The sequence below is a fragment of the Cebus imitator genome, unplaced genomic scaffold, assembly GCF_001604975.1.
Source record: "Cebus imitator isolate Cc_AM_T3 unplaced genomic scaffold, Cebus_imitator-1.0 Scaffold137, whole genome shotgun sequence".
In the NCBI taxonomy this organism is placed as follows: domain Eukaryota; kingdom Metazoa; phylum Chordata; class Mammalia; order Primates; family Cebidae; genus Cebus; species Cebus imitator.
Window position 1 is genome coordinate 2,041,871 of NW_016107452.1, and position 18,076 is coordinate 2,059,946.

General features: G+C 42.8%; 1 protein-coding gene across 1 annotated transcript in view; it reads left to right on the forward strand.

Annotated features, from left to right (window-relative positions):
- Positions 1–18,076, forward strand: part of WWOX (WW domain containing oxidoreductase) — a 1,152,661-nt gene that overhangs the window by 1,103,400 nt on the left and 31,185 nt on the right. The window lies entirely within an intron of this gene.

Below are 18,076 nucleotides of genomic sequence, written 5' to 3' on the forward strand. Positions count from 1 at the left end.
AAGCACCGGCCCCTCTTCTATACCTTCATAACCAAGGTCATACTAATCAACTCAATTACCAGCGCTCTCGGACATTTTCATAATGTTTTCTGCTAGTTGCTCTCCTGTGAAAATCTCTCGGTCTAAGCAAATTAATGCCTTTTTTTATAACTATCTACATTTCAGGTACAGTGATCTCCTTTCGGGAGGCTGTGTCCCAGCAGCATAGACTAGCTATACCTCCCAGCAGAGTCTTCAGACAAGTTGGGGTATTGCTGAAGTCCATTCTTGACTTTTTTAATGGTGCAACGAAATCCTCTTGTTTTTAGGGAAACATGAAATTATAAAGACATTTACCTCAGTCACTGCTGGAGGCAGAGTATCGAGTCTCTTCCCCATCTCATGCCCCTCATCCCAACTTGACAACCTGGGTGTTTGAGCCAGGGCTTTTCCAGGCCTTAACTTCTATGACACGGGAAGATGGAATTACATTTTTCCACCACAAAGATGGTGTTTTAAATCCTTCTTAGTTGGCAGAATTTTTTCCCTTTTGCTTCCTCTTTACCCCATTCCAATTATAAATCATCCTTCGTCGTTCGCAGAAGCACTGTGTACATTCACGTACCGTTCTGTTTTTCAATGGGAGTTCAAAACCACACGAAATGGCAATAGTCCACATGTTCAAAATTTCCTAACAGCACAATCGTTAGGTAGCTAGTGCCTTGAATATGTCAGGTAGACTTACTCTTTGAGTCATGCTGGTTAAGTGCAATCCAAGTGTAGGAAGCAAACTACCAATTTTATTTAATAGAGTGAGCTAACCAAAGCACATCATGACTACTGTCTCTCAGACCTCTCAACTACCACTTCCAGCACCTACTCAAATTATTAATTACAGTAAAGCTCTAATTTAACACTGTGTTGGCATCCTGTAGTACATATATTGTTCATAGTACGTCCTGAATAAAGACCAGATGAACAAATAAACTATTTCTCCATGTATTCCTTAGTGGACTTGTTTATTTGCTCAAAAGAGACATTAAGCTAAGTATAGAGTGCTCAGAAAATTTCAACTGCATCCCAATTTTTTTTTTTCTTTGAGATAGAGTCTCACTCTGTCGCTCAGGCTGGAATGCAATGGCGTGATCTCCACTAACTGCAACCTCCACCTCCGGGTTCAAACAATTCTTGTGCCTCAGCCTCCTGAGTAGCTGTGATTACAGACATGTGCTACCACACCCAGCTAATTTTTAAAATATTTTATTAGAGATGGGGTTTTGCCATGTTGGTCAAGCTGATACGGAACTCATGGGCTCAAGCGATCCACCCACCTCAGCCTCCCAAAGTGCTGGGATAACAGGCATGAGTCACTGCGCTGGGCTGTCAGAAATATTTTATTTCATTATTTTCAAAAATTAGCAAAGAAGAAAATATGACAAAATGCTAATAATTTTAAAATGCTTCTAAGTGCTGAGTATAAGTGTGATTATTAGGTTTTTTTTTTTTTCCTGTAATGTATTGATTCTCTGAACATTTACTCGGTGACACACAGGGCTCAGTTGGCTCTGACTTTGGAGACAGGGAGACATTTAGTGAAGGAATGGAAGGTAAGGAGCTGGCATGTCTGGTGCGTCCATCATGTACTGGCCTGCACTAGATGTGTTGCTTCCAAAGTCTCCTGGAATTCTCCATGACCTGCACCCATCATCACTCCATCAGCTTAAGGCAGTGAAGCTAATGCCCAGAGTGCCCAAGTCACTTGCCCACAGTCACACAAGTCGAATAAGACAGAGTTGAGGTTCAAATTCAGGCCACAATGACCTCAAAAACCCTTGGATATTTGTCCCCCCCCAAACATTGTTTTAGTCAAGATGAATTTCACAAAATATATGATTAACCATCTTAAAGTGTATAATTCAGTGACATTTCATGAACTCGCAGTGTTATGCCACCATCACACTTCTTGTAGTTTCAAAATTTTTCGTCACCCCAGCAAAGCATACTCCTGAAGTTGTCATTGCTCCATTCTGTCTTCCAACTTCTCTGCTTTTGGTCTCTGTGGATTTGCCTGTTCTGGGTATACTACATAAAAGGAATCAAACAATATGTGAACTTTGGTGTCTAGCTTCGTTCACTTAGTGTGCTGTTTTTGAGGTTCATCTACGTTGCTGCGTGTGTCAGTACTTTATTCTTGTTTACAGCTGAATAGTATTTCACTTCATGGATATACCACATCTTGTTTATCCGTTCATCCACAGATGGACATTTGGGTCGTTTCTACCTTCTGGATATGATTCATGCAGCCATAAACATTTGTATACAAGTTGCTGTGTGGACATATGTTTTCACTTTTCTTGCGTATATACTTAGGAGTGGAATCGCTGGGTCGTATGACCAGTCTACGTTTATGACAGTTTGGATGAACTGTCAAACTAGTATCCACAGTGGCTGCCTGCACCATGTTATAGAAAAATCCCTACTCTTAAGACTTCTCGATGTCTTGTAAGGCACTAGCCTTTTCATTAAGTTCATTCCTGCAGAGAGAGAGTTAAGGAGTGTTCTCAGGTAACTATCATCAACCCCCAGGGACTTACTCAACGTGTGCATGTGCAACTGAAATAGCTGGCAGGCATCTAGTCGCTGTTATTTCAGTCTCTTCTGCCTCCCGCCCCTACTACTGAAGCTCTGCCCCTCCACCCAAGAGTGGAGGATGGGTGGCCTAGAAACGGGGGGAGAGGCAAGAGAGTGATAATTATGCCTTCTACAAGTGTCGACTAGAATTTCCATGTGCTTTCACCTCTAGACTTTTACCTGGCTTTGTGTAGCCCCTCGGGGAAGGGGAGGAAGACCAGGCAAGAGGGAGGGGAAACCAAGTCCGAGCAGAGTAGTCATTCCACTTGCCTAAGATCCCAGAACTTGTTTGTATCCAGCTGAGACCAGAATTCAGCCTCCCCCACGCCTCCTTCAGCCGTAGCCTTGAATTCCTCCACATTTTTGAAAACAAAAAACTTTTTTGCCTGGGAAAAATCCCTTTAGAAAGTTAAAGATTTTCTTTATACAAACTATCGAACTTTGAAAAGTGGCCTACTGTAAAAGCCTTGATTCCTGAGCTTCCTTAAAAATCTTTTCACCCATTTGAAGTGAAATTTATGGAGAATCTATTCCATATGAATTAATATGGGCAAGGTGTGTGCTGGCTGTTTTATAAACATGATGTCTTTCAATGCTTCCTTCACTTCACAACTCTGAAAAGTCGATAAATTTGGCCCATGGCAGAGAGGAGGAAACTAAGACTGAGAAACGTTCAATAACATGTCCGAAGTCTCCCATTTCAGAGGCATTTGACTGCAGGTTTTTCTGACCCTAGACAGTAGTTTGTTTTTAACACATCAAATGTCTGAGACCTGTGATGTGTCAAAAAGCACAAAGGACTTCAATCACAAGATTAAGCCCCACAAGGCCATGACTGCATAAACGGTGGCAGCTGTATGCATGGCTGCCTGTCACGTCTTCATCTGCAAGTTGGAGGAACTTGCAGAAATGCAATGCTTCCCTGCGGCTGCAGAGGGTCTCACTGAGCACTGTTCTAGGAATTCTTAAAAGCTGAGCCTGTAAGCCTTTTTTGTATTTCCTTTCAGCCACCTCCTGGCTGTCCTTTAGAAGCCAGGGTAAAGTCCCCAATGCCCACAGTCAAGGTTGGGGAAGAGGGATTTTGAGAATGCACCTCCTGCCTCACACACATAGCTAAGGACAGAAATGACTGCACAAGTCCTAAGCAACAACTAGAAGGTAGGTTGTCGAAGACACGTTGCAATTCAGTTGACCTGTCAAATGGGTGGGTGGACAGGATGGTTGGGATCGCTGGTGCCCAACCTTGCCACAGCCTCCCTTTGTCACCCTGGGCACTTCCCTTTTCCTCACCAGACGTTTTTCTTGACTATAAATAGTGGGAGGGGTCTGGTTGAGATTGCTGTGTCCCAGGGAAGTCCTTAGAGCAGGCTTGATGGGCCCAGAAATCAAGATGGAAAAAGACCCCTCTCCATCGATGGCCATGCACAGTGCCTCAGCAGAACCGGCTCTGTTGACCAGGCTTGGGTACTCTGCTGCAGAGCATTGCAATATTCAGGACACCCTCACTACCCCTCCTAAAAGGAAATTTTACAATGAGCCCCAACCAGCTCAAACAAGTTAGGAACTCCTAACTTGTCTGATGAAAATACAGGAGTATTTTTCATCATCTCCGGAAAAGTTGCTATAATGTCCTTCAATAACCCAGTCTAACCATGTTTTGCCAGAGGAAGCGAATCCCCATAGAATGCCCTATGAGCCTTTTGCACATTGCTCCTTACAAACATCATCTCATTTAATCCTCGCCGCAAAACCGATGGTATTGTCATTATCTCCAATTCAGAGTTGAGGAAATAGGGGATCAGAGAAGTTACGTGATGTGTGCAAGGCCTCCGAGCCAGCAAGTGGCAAAAATGGAGTTTGACCCAAAAGCGGGTCTCACTCCAAAAGCACTTTCCTCCTTTGCCCCCTGACACATTTTCTTGCAGGGAGCATCTTACAGTGCAACTGGTAAAACCACTTAATGTTATCTTTGGGTTAAAAATGGTACTAGTCTCATAAATCAATGAGTTTTATTCATACTCTAAATAATGTCAGATTGAGGAAATTAAATCTGAGCGTAAATTATTTCTCTAGGAGCAAATGTTTGGTTGATTCCACTGAAGAAAATAAAAATTTTTAACTTAAAAAAACCACACAAATGAAAAAATGGAACTCACTTTGACAGTCAAAAGTTACTCTACTTCTTCTTTTTAACAGTAAATGCCCTCTTTAAGATTTTGCAAGCTTATTTCATGATTTTTTTTTCTTTTTCTGTTTCTTTCTAAATTTAGAAGTTCGATTTACAAGGTGGTAATTTGCAAGGTCATCCTTTTTTAAAGAAGTTTAAGCAGGAGATGGGGCCTTTCCAGGTTTGGGGGTGATAGCTCGTGATTCTTCAACTTTGGCCAAATCTTTGTGGATTTTTGTGGGTTGATGATTATTTGTGCCTTGCCCACAAATTTTTAATACATTGGCTTATCTAAATATTCCTTCATGCATACTCCCCAATCTAAGAAAAATGTGAGATGTTGAGAAATGTTTCCAAGAATAAACCGAAGGATTAGCCAGCCTAGAGAAGTGAACTTTAGAGGAACTGTGTGTATTCAGTGGTGGTTATTTGCTGACCCAGTGCTAGGCACGTGAGAGTGAGAGGGAGCGGATGCATGCAGTAGGCGCTGTGGAGATCACAGACTGACTGGGGAGACCATATAGCCACAGATAATTACCACATAAGATGTGTGCACCCGGGAAAACGCAGACAAGGGTTAGGGGCTGCTCAGAGGAGGAATTAACTCTCTAAGGAAGTATTCTGACAATGGCTTTCAATTAGAGGACATACCCAATAACATGATTACATACTCTCTTAATAGTGTAACACTGTAGTTCTTATTTATTCCCCACACTGAACAAATATAATTATCTTATACACCCTTTCCATTATAAGCTCTTTTTGTTTTTAATGAAAACAGTGGTGGGTGGTTTATAAGAAGTTTTTTTTTGGTGTGTGATCTTTCACATCCGTTTTCTACCCAGAATTTCAGCATTCCTTTTGTGCTGCTGTATTTATTTGAAAGAAAAATGGTAGCCTCCAGGTCCTGTGACAGTGGGTGCTGATTTCACAGTGGGCTTACAAATGCTCTTCAAGAGCATGTCATTGTTGAATCCAGCCACCCAAGGGAGATTGGTTCTTCCCTGTGCATCACAGCCTTTTAATGCCATATTGCCTTTTATCATCCAATCAGCAGATGTTTTTTCTTCATTCACATTGAAAGCACTTGGCGATGGAAACCAGTAAGCGCGTTAGCTTATTTTCCATTTGTTTTGTTTTTTTCTGATGTACTGACAGCACAACGAATCTTCGGAGTCCTTTAAAAAAAAATTACCGAAACAAATTCGATCACAGAAGCTTTTAAAATCTAAAATCCTAGGAAGCTAATTAGTGCGTCCTTTGAAGATGGCTTCCTGCATTTCGATATACACATAAGCTTGGGTTTCAAATGCAGTTGGCAGTTTGCCATGAATCAGGCAGGTCATCCTGGCTCTTAGGAACACGGAGCTCCCGCAGAAGCCTGTGGAGCAAGGGCAAGTTGGGACCCTCCCCTGCATTACATGTGACTGTCCTCTGTCACCATGGAGCAGGTGGAGGCCAGGAGCTGCATTCTCATGGGTTCCTGATGGTTAGTTGTATACCCCATGAACTTCTCTCATTGCCCTAGTGGTGTCCAAAGTAATGCCCTTGTTTTATTTCCCCACTTGGCACCCAGCCTTGAGGGAGCAGGAACTGTGTATCCCAGAGCTTTGCGTGGCACTTGACACGTAGGAGTGTATTAAATGCAGCTGCTTGCATGCGGGTTGCAGGGACTTCAGAGTTGGTCAGGGATCCCTGATTTCAGAGCACGTAGCCCTTTTAAACCTGTAGCTGAGTCACCTCAATGCCTTGTTTTTCTGCTCTGGGCTGCAGACTCAGAGAGCAGCAATCATCCATCCTGGTACCTATAGTCCCGAGCCCTGTGCCTGGCTGAGAGGAGGCCCTACATAAATGTTGCTCCTCACGGAGTGGCTACGTCACTTGTGCCCAGGATGGCCACTCTGGGAAAGAACCTGTGGAGCCTCATTAGGAGTATATTTTTGCCTTCTCCTTGAATCTAGGGATGGTACTACCGATGGCAAAGACAAACTGTGAAATGTTTTTTTTTCTGAGCGTGTGTGTGTGTGTGTGTGTGTGTGTGTGTGTGTGAAAAGGTCGTGGAAACATAAAATGGTAACTTAAATCCCTATTCCAGCACTTTGGAAGGCTAAGATGGAAGGATCCCTAGAGCCCAGAAGTTTGAGACCCGCCTGGGCAATATAGACCATCTGCAAAAAGCAAAAGAAAAAAAATAATTGTCAGGCATAGTGGTGTGTGCCTGTAGTCCCAGCTACTCAGGATGACGGAGGAAGATTGCTTGGGCCTGGGAGGTTGAGGCTGCAGTGAACCGTGATGGCACCACTGCACTCCAGCCTGTGTGACAGAGCGAGACCCTATCTCTAAACAAATAAATGCATGCCTTCGTGAATTCATCTCATTGCATTGGAGGGACCTCCAGGATTCTCCCCCAAAGAATCTTTCCCAGCATAAAAACCGTCATTAATCACATTTGATACCTGGGTGCCCACATCTCTGGTCCCGTATATATAGGCATCTACATCACTGCTGAGCGAACCCTATCAGTTTGCGACACCTGCTCCACTCCTGGGCCTCCTGAGGGGTGTGAGAGTGGTGCATTCCATAGGCAGGGAACCCTCTAAATATCATCTTAAAAACAAAAACTCTTGGTAGGTTTGGGGCATAACTCAGCCACCCATTGGTGCAGATATGCGATTCTTAGGATGACCCACGTGGGTCTCTTTCACCCACTCACATGTGTGACCCAAGTGCGCGAATGGGCAAAGGCTGGACCCAGAAGCTGAATGTGGTTCTAAGCAGAATAGTGGCTTCTGATGCCCTGAGAAGCAGTTTCCCTTGATAAGCCTTCAACCATACAAAAAGAGACTCTAGCTCACGGTACTCATGGTCAAAGCTATTGGGGAAAAACAAACAAACAAACAACAAAAAAAAACCACAACTTTGCTACCAAATAAAGCCTTTCTCTTTAAAAATTTGAAGGAAAAAAAAAAAAACCCACCTAGTGAAACCTTAGAATCAACTAGAAGTTTCAACCATATCAACCATAGTGGATCCACTTGATGGAATACTAGGCAGCCACTAAAATAAAATGACAGTTGGAAAAAATACTTATGATAAATACAAAGTAGGTTTCAAAATGGGAGCTACTCTCCGACTAGAACTATATTAAAAAAAAAATAGATGGATAAGGGAGAGGACCGTGGATGATGTGTTATCTACACAGGTAACTTTCTCACTTTTCTAAGTGTTAAATGTGTTGCAAAGCCTTTGGAATTTGAAAACGACTGAGTTAAAATGCCTCCTTAGTGAAAGCAATGGCAGCATATAAACTGGCAGGATACTGTATTTTCAAGATACGCAATTGCAGTTGGCACTCACATACAGTCAGAACCCTTATTTGACCTTGGTCTTGTGAGGGCTAGGTTCCCATGGCTTTGTAGAGTGAGAGATTCTGAAAGGCAGGTTAGTGGCAATACCAGGACAGATATTGTGGACAGGTTGATAAAGCAAGCTTCTGTCAGCCCACTGTTCAATGTCAAATGCCTCTTGGCCACCAAAGCTGTGTGCTTGTTTTCCGTGTCCTTACCTGTCAGGCAGTTACAGAAAAATTACCTTTTCCCCCAAAATATAATAATCAATGCCTTGTCCAGATAAGCCACAACAAATTCTTCACTATTAAGAAGGGACTGGCCAGGTGCGGTGAGTCATGCCTATAATCCCAGCATTCTGGGAGGCTGAGGTGGGTGGATCACCTGAGGTCAGGAGTTTGAGACCAGCTTCACCAACATGGTGAAACCCTGTCTCTACTAAAATTACAAAAATTAGCCGGGTGTAGTGGTGCATGCCTGTCATCTCAGCTACTCTGGGGCTAAGGGAGGAGAATGACTTGAACCTGGGAGATAGAGGTTTCAGTGAGCTGAGATCCAGCCTGGGCAACAAGAATTAAACTCCATCTCAAACAACAACAAAAACCAAAACACAACTATTAAGAAGGGACTACTGACTACTGTCCAGTGAATTTTTATGTCCAGCCAAAGCAGTGAGGTGAAATGAAGCCTAGATATGTTCTTATAGAATGTGAGTGAGTATTACTCGTGATTAATTTTAGAAGCTAACAAGTATATATTTGATAACTTTAACAGAAATATTAATACTAATTAAGAATAAAAACATGATGAATGAAGTAGCTTCATTTATGGAGCCTTTACTAGATGACATCTTGAATGAATGCTTCTTATTTTGCAAAATGTATTCCATCCAATATTAGCGGTAACCCTGAGAACTTGGTATTCTACCTAGGTGTGTCTTATATCACCATGCATGTGTTCTCTCCCTCAGCTTACCATGTCTTACTAACTTCTAACCTTCCTCTCATTTTCCTCTCATCTTCCTGCCAATCTCTGCCAATATTTCCACATCAACTGTGTAGACCGCTTCTTTAGTGTTTGGGATTTGGGGCAATCTACTGGGTCTAGCTGTGACCCCATAAAAGTTGAACAATTCTGCCTTAACAGCTCTAATTTTTAATATGCCTCATTCTAGTTCTTGAATTAAAGGAAGGCATGTGAAAATTGCTGACATGCTACTCAGTCATGAGATGTTACAAATCAGTCTGTAATCCAACTTTATTGAATATAAGAAAGACTGGATCCTCTGAAGCCTAAAGACAGACCTTTTCACTTACTGTAAGGTGTCTAAGAATTCTGGGTGTGGGTTTTAAATGTATTTTGGATGGGCTTTGTGTTTACACATGGCCGCCAGGTCAGCCACAAGGCTGTGGTTCTGGTCAGTCCAACTTTCTTGAGCACTAATCACGTGCCAATCTGTATCTGTGATTAGCTTCACAGATACAACTGGATAGATGGCTCACTTGCCATTGTTTTGATCTTCATTTTTGGGTGAAAGAATCTCAGAGTGGAAACTCTAGTTCACAGGGTTCATGACCTTCCATGGACTGTGTTTAACTAAGCGGCAACGAGGACATGCTATGATTCTGATGAAGGATGTTAGCAGTAGAGGCAGGCCTGTGTGTTTCCTGTGTCCTGGCACCCAAGTTTAACAAAAAAGATCCTTTCAGAGTTACTCATAGGACTTCACATTCCCATGTGAGCTCCGATGCTGTTTAGTCCCAGTGTGGCCTTTTGTCTCACTCCTTCCTCCCACACATCCTGCTCCCTACTCCCCTAATTACTCATGACTCCACTAACAGGCCACATCCTTTCACACCTGTGAGCTTTTTGTCATGCTGTAACCTCTACCTGAGTTCCATTCCTGCCTCCACTCTTGCTTGTCAGATTCCTTGTGCTTTATGCCTTTGAATTTTAGCTGAAATGTTACCTCCTGTGTGAAACTGCCATAGGCCCCCATAATAAAGTTAGAGGTTTTTTTCCCCTTGTGTCAACATTCCTTAAGCTACACAGTAGAGCACCTGTTATACCCTGAAGTGACTTCTATATAGATTGTTTGCCCATCTGTGTTGGAAATATATTAGTTAGGATAGGCTAAGCTACAGTAACAGCCCCCAAAATGCCTAATAACTGAAACCCCAAAGGGGGATTTCTTATACACAAAGTGGCATAAGTGGGTAGTCCTGGCCAGTGGCAGCTGTGTTCCACAGAGTGACTCAGGGATCCAGGCTGCAGCCACCTAGTGGCTCCATTCTCCCTGCTGATATCTGCATCCAGCCATCTGGTATTTCTTACTGGCTTTAACTGCATTCTGTTGGCAACAACTAGTCACATGGCTATCTTGAACTGCAAGGTAGAATGGCAAATGTCCTCTAGCCCTTTGCTCAGGAAGGTAAGCAAATGGATTTTTGTTAGGAAGCTAGCTGTCTGTCACAGGAGCTCCTTGAGGATATATACTGTTTTCTCCCGCTTAGCATCTCCAGTCTGCAGTGTAAACTTGAGTCTTCTCTTTTGTCCCCGATAAATACACAGAATGTAAGGATATGAGAAAGTTAAATTCTATGTGATTTCTGTGTGTCATCATGCCATTAAACTTTGAATCTAGGGACATGTCCTTTGCTTTCTTCATTTTATGATTGAATGCCAAAACAGCAAGGGCTTTATGGAGGCATAGTGGTGTGTTCAGCTGTATTTTATCATAATACAGAGTCATAGGAAACCTGAGCCCTAGCATTTTGCAAGGTGAAAAGGCCCCCGGTAAAGAGTAATCTAGTAATTCAACTTTATGTTAAAAATATATCATCATCCATTCATTTCCCCACTAGCAGAATCCAGGATAACTTTGGCCCCCTTCCTGTGGAAGGCACCCTTTCCCTCTCATCAGTTTCCACTCCTCCTGCTGAAAGTGGAATACAATGAATAAATGTATAATAAAATCTTTTAATTGTCTTAGCATATGTTGCTTTTATTAGGTGGGCATAATTGCATTCATGGGATCACCTACAAAGTCCTTTCGAATATAAAATTGAAATGGCTTCACACTCAGTGCACAAGTCCTTCTGAGCCACTGTTTTCCCCTTCACTGCCTCCTGGTTCCCCTTTTGCTGTAAAGTTCACATTGAAGTGTGAAAAGAGAGACGTGGCAACTGACACATGCTGGATCTTATCAGCGCGAGTGCCTTGTGGCCGACTGAAAAGCGACTGTCATTTCTACACCATTTATTCTGCGCCTGGCCTCATTGCTCGCTTCCTTTTGGAGGAAATTTTCCCTGTTAAAGTACTGCAATTGTCACTTATTTCTCCTTTTTCTACTCTCCCTCCATGGCTGGGTTTGGAGATGCATTTATCCGAAAGGCAAGGCTGTTACACACTTCCTCTCACCTCTTAGGGTCAGGCTCCTCTGAGCTGAGTCAGGCTCATAAAAGCAACCCAACAAAGCTTTTACGGGGTCATTACAGCTCCCTTAAATCCCTCTCCTTCCAGCTTTCAGCAGTTCTTTTGCTTCTGATCAGCTCACCAGTTCTTTTATTTGAAAGTGGGTGATAGAGTAGGGAAAGAAGAGGGAGAATGAGCTGAAGACCCATTTCATTTGAACCAAGGTCCCTCAACGTCTGTTCAGGTTCTGGCTCATCCTTGGCATTTACATTTGAGCCATATTGAGCAATCTGAGCCTTGGTTGTTCCTTTACAAGAAGCATCAGCAGACTTTCTGTAAAGGGACAGATAGTAAATATTTTAGGCTTTGTGGGCCATAGTGCCTGTGTCAGAAATACTCAGTGTTGCCATTTTCCTTACTTTGTTCAGGCTGCCGTAGCATGTGTGACAGGATGCCGTAACCTAGGTAGCTTATAAATAGCAGAAGTTCTTACAGTTCCGGAGGCTAGGAAGTCCAAGATCGCAGCATAGGCACATTCAACGTCTGGTGAGGTCTTATTCCCTGGCTCATAGATGGGGCCTCCTCACTATGTCTGCACTTAGTGGGAGGGGATAGGGCAGCTCTCTGGGGAATCTTCAGAAGAGCACAAATCCACTCTTGTGATCTAGTCACCTTTCAAAGGCCCTATCTTATAATATTATCACATTGGGAATTCATTTTCAACATAAGAATGTTTTTTGAGGATGCAAACCTTCAGACCACAGCACCATCACAGTGCAAAGCAACCACAGATGATACACAAATGAACAAGTGACTGTTGGCTAATAGTTTTATTTACAGAAAGAAACCAAAAAAAAAAAAAAAAAAAATAAAAAAAAAAAAAAAAAAAAAAAAAAAAAAAAAAAAAAAAAAACAGCAGGAAGAAGGATTTGATCCATGAGCTGCAGTTTGCTGATTCCTGTTTAATTAATTAATTAATCAATTGAGATAGGGTCTCACTGTGTCACCCAGGCGGGAGTGCAGTGGTGTGGTCGCAGCTCACTACAGCCTCATCCTCCTTAGATCAAGCAATCTTCTTGCCTTGGTCACCTGAGGAGCTGGACTACAGGTAAGCACTACCATGCCCAGCTAATTTTCTGATTTTTTTTGTAGAGCGAAAGTCTCACTGTGTTGCTGAGGCTGGTCTCAAACTGCTGAGCTCAAGTGATCCTCCCGCCTTGACCTCCCAAACTGCTAGAATTACAGTTGAGAGCCACCATGCCCAGCCTGACCTCTGAATGAGATACTAAAAATTTCATCTCTCCAATCTTCCAGTAATCTCTAGTCCATTTTTGTTTGTTTTGTTTTTGGAGGCAGAGTCTCGCTCTGTCACCAGGGTGGTGTGCAGTGGCACGATCTTGGCTCTCTGCAACCTCCGCCTCCCAGGTTTAAGCAATCGTCCTGCTTCAGCCTCCCCAGTAGCTGGCACTACAGGTACGTGCCACCATGCCCAGCTAAGTTTTTGTACTTTCAGTAGAGATGGCCAGGATGGTCTTGATCTCTTGACTCTGTAATCTGCCTGCCTCAGCCTCCCAAAGTGCTGGGATTAAGTAGCTCTCATCTTCCAAAGATACAGGATGTGCATACCTAATGCTCTGCCTAGATGGGAGAATATCACTACCAAAAACGTTTGATTGACTAACTTTTTAAATTTCCAACTACATTTCTCTTCCTCTTTACTTTCTTTTGATTAATAAGAACAATTTTTTTAATATATCTTGAAGTACTTCACTTAAATAATTTTATGGTGGCATACAGAGCTGTTGAGTGAGAAGATGGACTATTATATTTCCCCTTGACTATGCAGGACCTTCTAGGGAATTGTGAGTTTACTGTATCCCTGCAAGGTAAATGCAGCTTTGAGAAGAGTCAGTCTCTTACACTAAACCCGCCCCTGCGTTACCAATATTCTGTGTGCTTGGAGGTAAAGAGTAAGGGGAGCAAGGTCTTGCTGAGGACACATTGAGGGAGCACCAGAAATTCGTGATCTTATTTAAACTCACAAAACCTGGAAGGAGCATTGTGTAAGATTCCTGTATCCCCAAAGTGCAGCATTGAACTCAGAGATGTAAAACAACGTGTCCACAGCCAGGTAAGCAGTGCTTGGCTGACTTGGACCAGGGTGGTGAATGAATATACAAATCCATTACAAGATTTTTCAATTTTTAAGTTTTTACTGAAACAGCTGTGAGAGGTGATGTTAGCCAATTACCCCTTATTCCTAGGCATACTTCTTAGGTATCCTTTCCACCCTCCCCAGCAGTAATGCCTGCCCAACTGATGGAATCCTAACTAATGCAATGTGTGACACCTGGCAGCTCCAGTCTGAAGCAAGGGAAAACCTGTAAACATGCAGTCCTTCATGCTTTTATTTTGTTTTTCCTTCACCCTGGCTAAAATGAAAGCAACACTCAGAATAAGAATCTAGGTGTGCAAAGCAATGTAGCTTCTGGCTGGTTCCTTGAGTGACCATGTGGAGCAGAGCTGCCCTTCCATTTTATTTGAGCCACAGGAAATCTATTTACCTGATCCGTTTTTAGCATGTGAGAGAGTTGGGTGTAGTTAGACTCCATGTGAACCCAGTAGATGTTAGAATGGAAAAGGACTGGAAGATCTCAACCTTGAATCCCATAACTGCTTTGAGATCTGTAATGAAGATTTATAAGCTGTTTTCAAACATTTCAGCAGTTGTCATGGAACTTAACCAAATGAGGCTAAGCATCCTATAAACACATTTTGATTTGGGTTGGAATTACAACATAAATGTGAAGTGACTTGCCCATGGACACACAGGTGATGAAGTTTACATTACAAGACATAAGTCTATGTTTCTGGATTCCTAAACTAGGTTTGTTTTTTTCTCTTACCCCATAGAAGAGGGTTGTCACCTTGAGGTTTCCACTGAGTTGCTTTTTAAGAGAGCCTGTTGTGCAGTTGTGCCCAATTCAACCAGAAGGAATGTTTGCTATGTTAGAAGAGATTTTGGGGAATTCAAAGCCTTGGTCACGGGGTACATCAAAACGGGTGCTGGTGCTTAACTTCCAGTGCCAGTGAAAAACGGAGACAGGGAGAGATCGGTAATTTATAGGCTGGCATTTTCCTTGAGTCCTCATAATACTTGTTTATTACAGATAATTTGCTTAAGTGTGCATAAGGTGGAAGGTCATGCAAGGAAGCTTTTTATTAGTTGTGTACTGAATGGATCAATAGTGATTTGAATACTATAAATCTGTCCTGTTAACAGGTTTATTTCTTCATCAGATATTAATTCCAGAGGGTTTCACCTATTATAGAATGGACATGAAGTCTGTGGGGGAGGATGGTGCTGCCTCTGTAATCAGGCTCAGCTGTGTGCCTTTGTGAGCCTCCATGTGGACCCTCAAATGTGGGAAGCACATAGGGGCAGGAGGAATTGGGGAAACAGGAACCTAGAGCCCCTGAAGAAGTGGAAAAAGAAAAGGAAGGCCATTCATTCATTCAGGTGCTTAATTTGCTTCTTTCTTTCTTAGTCTCTTTTTCTTTCTCCTTCTCCCTCCTCCCTCTCTCAATTTCTTCATTCCTTTCTTTTGTCTCCCTAGTTCTCTGTGTTTATCCATCCATCCATTCATCCATCCATTTATCCATTCTGAATAGAGAACTAATAGACGTAAACAAAGGGAAAAACTAGGAAAATACAGGAAATCTTGACAAAATAGCTATGATTTCTAATTCCAGCACTCAATAATAACCATGCTACGTACAAGGACATTTGTCTGTGTTTTTTTCCCTCTCTTCCAGGTACATGTATTTTAATACAGTTGAGATAATATTGTGTATCTGATTTTTGTAACATAATAGATTTTTACATTACTAAGCTAATACGTGGTCATTTAAATAAGTCAAACAATATGAATGTCTAAGAAGAAAGAGCTGATAACCTATGCTTTACCTCGCCCCCTTTGCCAAACGGCAATTGCGGACTTTCTTGAACCATGCAAACATGCAGAGTTTATATGCACGTAGAGGGTGGAGTGTGTGTGTGTTAACTGCATAATACTTTGTCCATTATTTTAAAACTTGTTTTATTTGGTCCACAAGACATACGGAACGCATATAGATGAAACAAAAATTAAAAAAAAAAAATGTTTGCCTACTGCTCTGTGCTGCGGAAGAGCCCTAAATCAGTCAGACATTCCTCTAGTGATGGGCATCTGAGTTCTTTTCAATTTTGATAATGTTGTTTTAGCCCTTATGAATACTACAGCAATGTGTGTTATTATATACCGCTTGTTTTAATTGTGTAGGATAGGTGGGGTTTCTGAGTCAAAGGTCAGTGACATAATTTGGTGTCCTGTGGTTTAACTTAACACTGTGCAGAACTGTTACCCCATATTGTTGAAAACTCTATAAGGGTTTTTTTTTTTTTTTTTTTTAATTGGCTGAAAGCACTTCATCATATAGCTGTACCAAAGTTTTCTTAACATTCCCCTTCTCACTGAGCCTTTGGGTAGTGTCCAGTTCTTTGCTTTTTTTTTTTTTTTTTTTTTGGAGACAGAGTCTTGTTCTGTTGCCCAGGCTGGAGTGCAGTGGCACAGTCTCGGCTCACTGCAACCTCCGCCTCCCAGGTTTAAGTGATTCTCCTGCCTCAGCCTCCTGAGTAGCCAGGACTACAGGCAGGTATCACCATGCCCGGCTAATTTTCTTGTATTTTTAGTAGAGGCGTGGTTTCACTATTTTGGCCAGGATGGTCTTGATCTCTTGACCCCATGATTCACCGTCCTCAGCCTCCCAAAGTGCTGGGATTACAGGCGTGAGCCACCGTGCCCGGCCTTCTTTTATAAATAATGCTGAGATGAACATTTGTCTGCATGGCTCTTTGTCCTCCTTTGGACGTTCCTGGAGTTCTAGAAGTGGAATTACTGGGTCAGAGGTCACAAATGGAGAAGACTTTTAAATCTCAGGCTGCAAACAATCCCATTGCAGGTTTAGGCTGTACATGTCATCTGGTTGCAGCTGCAGCATTTTACAAACCACAGCACAAAGCCTAGGAATACTTTTGTTCCCCACTGGGATACAGCATTGTTATTAATATAACTTTACAAACATTCTTTGGAAAGCTTCATCCAACCTGACCACAGCTCATTAGTGAACCTTCTAACAATCCAGGGGCAGTTTGTGGATTCTGCAGCAGACAAGTTATCCTGTGCTGAAAGGTACCACAGGGAAACCTTTCACCACCCTCACCCCACCCTACCCCACCCCACGCAAAGGATGATGCCTTCTGACGCCAGCTAGCTGGAGACATGAGAACATTACTTCTTGGCAGTAAGGGAGTGACTCTTTTGTTCTTTCCTGTGGTTCATTCTCATCTCCAGATCTTGCCCAGTATTGCTGGGCTGCACAGTTATTTGTACGGCAGTGTGGGGTATCCGGGATGCCTGGCCCTGCCTCACGCTATACCAGCGCCATGTTAGTCATCAAAATGATCAGAAATGCCTTCTGTGTCTCCCAACTTCCCTTTTACATGCCATCCCTTGGTCTTGATAGTCACATCTTTATTTGTCCTTATCCCTTCAATATGCGCCATGTTTATGTATGGGCTTTTACTGTAAGAACTATCTGACGGTGCAGTGATTCTTAACTGGGATTAGAAGGGGTCAGAAGGAGGGAAAGTAATTAGCGGGGCCTATTATAATGGGATTGGTGGGGTTATTTGTGCTTTTAAAGTAGAATATTAGGGTGTTTAAAAGTCAAGAACCTGGAGTCAGAAGGCCTGGGTTCAAATCCTGACCCCTCCTCTTGCAAGCTTGTGACCCGGGGCAAGTTATTAACCTCGTTATGCCTTTATTTTACTATAAATATGAGATAATTATAGTTTATACTGCATAGTTTTGTTATGAGGAGTAAATGAGTCACTATTTCTGAGACACTTCGTGCCTGGCACAGAATGAGCACTGTGTGTGTGTTACAGAAATATACGTGGGTGGGTGTGTTTGTGTTTTCCGTAATTCCAGCTAGGCAAAGGCATATTTAACAAAAACCTTCTGGGATGACGAGGAGCCTCATAATGTAGACTTGGGGAGCTCTTTGAAGGCAGCAGGACTGACAAGGTAAGGTACACATACTAGGCAGCTCAGCATGGCGGTGGTCCTCACTGACGCACATATTTCAGGAGGGGTCAACCCGCCCATCTTCCATGTTGGGGTGGTCTTCTCTGGCAACCCACTAAGGGTATCCCACTGCCAGCTTTTGTGCAGGAGGGACCAAACCTGGAAGACCCTATCCAAGGGGAGGGAGGTGGGCAGAGCAGGTGGCAGCCATCTTGAGATAGGGCTAGCCTTGCTCAGCGTCAATGGCTGCCCAACTAGACTCTCTTCCTTTTCTTGCAAACCTAGTATAGGTACAAGGTCAAGGCACCCCGTGAAGCTTGCATAGCACCTTAAACCTTCCAGTCTTTGCCCTCCCAGAAGGGAAAAATGAGAGGAAGAGAGGACAAGAGAAAAGAAGATGCTAGCTGGGT